Genomic DNA, 6141 nt, shown 5'->3' with positions numbered 1-6141 from the left:
ATAAAACAAGTTTATTGAAAACGCTGTATCTATAAAAATGGACACACCAGTTTGAAAATAATTTGTTTTGTAAATCATCAACTGTTAAATTTTCCAGTAACTTAGATGTTAAGGTACTAGTAGTCAAATTTATTTTCTTGCATTATTGTCCGGTGTATGTTTTTTTATTGAAATTTCGAAAGCCTTAGTTGAAATTTTGGCATACCAAGTACCATCTTAAATTTTGACTTGTAAACTCGGCTATTCGACTTTTTAACTAGAAATGTTTAGGTACTTGAGCAAGGGTCAAAAGGGAACTAAGTATATCTCCATGTATTTGAAATGACAATACCCTGCATCCATGTATGGCAAACGTTCCAACTATTTCAGATCAGGGCATGTACTTATATGTCCATGTATAGAACAGGTACGTCTTCCGGTCGTAAGGACACGAACCAGGTTGAGAGCTCTCCAGATATGGTCCAAATAGTAAACTATTGTAAGTTCGAACGCTACCCAGTCACCCTTTATTGTTTCCAGTCACACCTAAATCAGGTACCCGATCTTGTCTCTTAAGATAGCAAGGATCTTTTACTACACGTATGTTTAAGAGCCAACGGTGCTCGAAACACGTCGAAAATAAGGTTAAAATGTTAATATTTCTAAGTGCGAACAATATCCAGTCATCTTTTGTGACCATCTAGGACTACCAAAGGCCTACCAAAGATAAAGCTATTAGTTTATACTAATTTATTTCAGCTCAGTTGTGATGAAAGCTTCAAGCTTACTTGAACCACTCTCGAGTCAACTTCCTGGAAAAACCAGTACTGGTGTCATATGAGGTGTGGTCGTAACCATAGTTGGACTGGAACCCATGACCCCCGTGTTGAGCGGCCGACACCTTAACCACTAAACCACCGCTCCCCTTCATATTATCCCCTTATAGTGTGGTTTATTTGATAATTTTTTATTCTTGAAAAAATATTTAATCATTTAACATGAGAATAGTCTGAAGCCATCAACAACGTTTTACAAAGTCAACGCGCGTAATGACTTCATATACAAGTCTTGACTGGCCTCCGTTATAGGTTATAACACACTAAATAGTTGTTGTTCTTTATTCTATATAAAATTGACATATTTCCAATGACCGCAGCACACATCAGGCCCCATTTTAAATTTCTGTAACTTACATTTTCTTGAAGAATATTTTCAGTGCTAACTAAAAATCAAAAGAAAAGTGGGGGTCATGTTTGATGCAAGAAAAATAATTTCAGTCAAACACACAAACTGCAAAATCAGCTAAAAAATGAGACCCCAAATTATACTGGTGGTGTATGATCTAAGTTTCCATGAAAAATTTTGTCATGGTGTTATTTCATGATCAAAATGCTATCTTCATGTCAAGCATAGATCTGTCATGTGATTTTACCAAAAAAAAAAATGCAAAGAAAATAAGGAAAATAGCTCTACACAGCGAAAAAACTGAGAACTATTTGTATCCGCCATTTTTTTTTCGCGCCATTTTTCTATTTAGTGTCTGTATGCCTATAAGAAAAACTTTTTTCTCTGACAGTGTGCCAATTTCATTTGAAATGTACAAGAAACCCAAATGCATGAAGAAATACAAGGTTTAAGCTTGATATCAACTGTTTCCAAGTTTTTATGGCATTTTCAGTACCATAAGACAAAGCGTCAGATTTTGTCAAAAATAGCTGTCGCGACATAATGTTGAAGCAGTTACCCTAAATTCAGCCTTGTTTTGCCCTGTTTTGACATTTTACTCTGATCTGCATGCAAATTACACATTTAAACTGTTATATATCTTCACTTTTACCTCTGATGGACAGAAACTAGCTGTCAGTAGCCTATAAATATGCAGTTTCTGAAAAAAATACACCCAAAACAGTGAAAATGTGATATTTTTGGGTTTTATCCTCATTTTCAACAAAATTGCAGTTAATTTGTCATTTTCTATCAAATTCTAATCAAACTAGCCCATTTCCACCAGTATCTGGCCAGATTTCATTTTTTACCAATGTCATCTTTTAGTCACGGTATGACCAAGAATGCACGCAGGAAAAATCACCAGCAGCTTACATCAAAGAGCCGCTGGGCACGAAACTCTTCTTCCTTTGTTTCTCCTAGAATCACGCTTTGACGTTTCGACAGGAAAAGCTAATATGTGGTTAAAAATATTACATTTGTGACTTTCTACATTGAATTTATTAAACTCGTTGAAAAAAAATGGTAAAATGCTCGACAGAGCCTCCCATTTTATTATTTTATTTAACTCGTTTGATAAATTCAATATGAAAAGTCACTCATGTAAAATCCTCAATATATATTGTTCTAAAAACTTTACTAAACCCCCATGGAATCCGAAGGAATTTAAAAGAAAATAACGCCAATTTCATTTTAAATGTACCAGCGCACCAAGTTTTATGGCATTTTCAGTAATGCACTAGTACGTCAATGAGACCTAGTGCAGGAATTTAAAAACAATATTTGACCAAGGGTCGAGAATTAGACAAAGATTTCCCCTAGCTGTTTAATTTCTCTAGGATAGCTCACCGCCGCCTCCCCGAGGCGAAACATTGACAGGTGCATTAGCTCTGGCAGAAAGGGGTCAATCAAAATCAGATACACAAACCTGAGAGACGTCCATATAAGAATGCTGCAGACGAAGTTTGGTGAAGATAACCTGGGCGCAAAGAATGTTTTTTAGTTTTCGTTTTGTTTTTCAAAATGTCTATCTTTAGCTGAAGCGGCGTCTAACAGAGGACATGCAGAACGGTTTGTACAAATCTGAGAGAGCTGCAGACCAAGTGTGGTAAAAATCTATGAAGTATAATGCCTTTATTTATAACTGCCACAGGCTTTGTTGTGCAAATAAAATACAGTACATGTGTATATCAATTTCTTGTTCAATCCGATTTTCAGATTTCGTATATATTTATCAAAGGTTTGAACACTGATTAGCATGTCTTCAGTTGTTTTGTACGTGCATGTGCTTTCCTAACTATACTACATTCATCATAACCTCTAGCTGGACAGCTGCTTTTTCTGTTTTTAGCTTAAATGAGCACGAAATGCTCGGGTGAGCTGTTGTGATTGCTCACCGTCCATCCACATTTTTCTTTTTAGATAAAATCTCCCCTGAAACTACTGGCAAGAAGTGCATCAAACTTGGTCAGTGACATCCTAGCACGTCCTCTATCAAGTTTGTTCAAATATTTCAGCCACCTTGACCCCTTTTAAGAGCTGACATAGGTAAAAATAGAAAAAAAATGACTTCTTGTCCTGAACCCCTTGATGGATCTTCATCAAAGTTGGTCTGTAAGCATTATTATAAGGTCTTCTTCCTAGTTTATTAAAGCTGAGATGCTTGGTCCCTTTTAGGGTCACTATAAAAAGAAAACATTGAAAGACTTCTTTTAATGAACCGCTTGATGGATCTTCGCCGATCTTGGCCTGTAGGCCTGTACCAAACTAGTTCAAACAAGGACTCATAGCTCTCTTTTAGGGGCCACCAGAGTTAAATATAAAAAACCCTTTAAACAACTAGTTCTTCCAAATCACCCTCATCATGCTCAAATGGCCTGTGTTTTTTCGCCCAATTTTAAAGACCTAAGAAGCATATAGTGTTTGAACTGTATGTCATCTGTCACACTTATGTATGTAAGCAGCTTCTATAGATTGCCTCTAAACATCTTGAGCATATTAGGGTCCTCTAGGGCTATCATAACCATCTTGTTTAATACAAACCAAAAGGTCTTATGGGACTTTTAGCGATTCCGTTTGAACATTTTAAGAGAAGTATACAAAAGGATGCTACATACCAAGTATGGTGAAGATTAATTATGTTATTCATGAGTAGTCATTCTGTGATTTTGATATTTTTAGCACTGCATGGTGCCTCTAAAAACGGTAAAAATAATTTGAACAAATTTAAGAGAGGTGCACCATACAAGAATGCTGCAGACCAAGTTTGGTTGAAATCTATTGACCGTTTTCTGATTTACCTTCGGTGGCCCTAAGATGGTTTAATTAAGTGAAACTGAAACTGAAACTGTTTTATTTGATTAAACGCCTATTTTTACGGAAAACATATTCAATGGCGTTTTTCAAATACATAAAAATACGACAAAAAAATAAGATATTTAATGACATATAACATAAATGAGCATAAATATCATTGTGAATAAACTATTTAGTAAGCATTAAAAAAAAGATCAGACATCAGATAAGATTAATAAAATATTAGAACATTAAGATACGGTAAGACAGCTGTTTGTAATCAAGTAAGAATTCGAATGTATTTACACAATAAAATCATCCAGTTCACGTTACTTCAATCTCTTAAAAGATACAGTCACAGTTTCTAAAAGAGTGTATAGTAATTTCCAAAATAATGAGTTTTCAACTTCTTTTTGAAAACATCTATTGTGTCTGAGTTAATTCCTTATTTCGAGAGGCAATTTATTCCAGAGTTTAGGTCAACAGTACCAAAACTTCTGTCGCTGAACGTTTTGCGCTTGTTGAAAGGAACAACGAAACACCCAGTAACGGAATTTGAAGAACGCAAGTTCCTTGTCTGTGTTTGTTTTACGAGAAGTTCAGAAAGATATTCTGGAGAGTTTCCAACTGAACAATTATACATGTAGGTGAGCATTTTGAATGTGATTCTGGCTTTGATTGGTAGCCAGTGAAGGTCATACAGCGCTTGCTTGGAACTGTCATATTTTCTTCGATTTAGCACAAGTTTTGCACACATGTTCTGAATTCTTTGCATTTTGTTTACTTCGCTTTGAGCAATACCATATAGAATGACATTACAGTAATCTAAATGGGATATCACCAATGACAGTACAAGGGTTTCGGTAGCCTCTTTGGTAAGATATTTCCGGATACATTTTATTCTGAAGTAGTTGAGCATTGCTGTTCTACACTTCCGTTTTACATGCTTTTTGAATAGTTTCACAGAGATCCATGAAAGAATGCTACAAATTAAGCCTGGTGAAAATCTACCGAGTGCATGGTCGTTTAAATAAGTTTCTATCTTTAGCTCTGGTGGTTCATAGATGGAGTCAAACAGAACCATATTCGAACAAACTTGAGAGAGATCAATAAACGGATAATATCGGACAGAAATCAAGTGAATCAACCTGTACAAACTTGAAAGATGTTTACACAGAGGCGCTGCATACCATGTTTGGCGAACTTCCACGAAGCGGTCGTGGGGATGTCGTTTAAAGGTTTTATTGTGTACTAAGGTCTGTAAGCAACTAAAAGGTGAAACTATCGGAACAAAAATGGGAAAGGGCTGTAGATGGTTTAAGGAAGATCAATTACGAGGCTCATGAGAGCGGTCATTTAAAGCGTTTTCCCTTTTTAGCTCTGTCCGTCCCAAGGATACGCAGAACCATTTAATTATGAGAGAGGCTTATAAAAAAGGATGCTATATGCCAGGTTTGGTAAAGATCCATTAGAGGTTCATGATATGAAGTTGCTTAAACAATCATTTAATTTCGTGGGCATAAAATTTCGTGGTTTTGGTCAAAATGGCAATTTCGTGGGGATATAAATTCTTGGATTTTAACGTTTGAACATAAAATAGATGGGAATTTTACTTGTTCATTGGGATTAAATTTCATGGATTTACTCAACCACGAAATCCACGAAAATTAGTCCCCCACGAATGTTAATGATTTCACAGTAGGTGCTTGGCACTACCTATTCCGTGTGTACCAGTTAAGTGCATTTGTTCCGTGTGTATAATTTCTTCGTACGTACAATTAATATTTAAAAGAAAGCAACTCTTAGAATACAATATTTGGGTTAATTTAGAAGTATCTAGTTTGCTACTTCGTCACAACTCTCTTGACAGTTCGGTTGGCTCGCCACAGCACACTTCCTCACCGTCTAAAGTAGCAGGAATTACTCTGAGACATCCCTTCACATCCTCACCAACAAGTTCTAAAGTAAGGGGGAAAAAGAGAGCAAAGAAGAGAGTTTTCTAACTTCATTGTCACAGGGTACCAATGTATATAAAGTACTCACAACAGGACATGTATCTCTACAACCGCCGTTTTACAGTATGAATAGCAGGGGATATGAATCTTCCAGACATAAACTGCGTGTTTAAGCATCATATCAATG

The sequence above is a fragment of the Mercenaria mercenaria genome, chromosome 8 (assembly GCF_021730395.1).
Source record: "Mercenaria mercenaria strain notata chromosome 8, MADL_Memer_1, whole genome shotgun sequence".
NCBI lineage: Eukaryota > Metazoa > Mollusca > Bivalvia > Venerida > Veneridae > Mercenaria > Mercenaria mercenaria.
Note: the sequence above shows the minus strand (reverse complement) of the source record.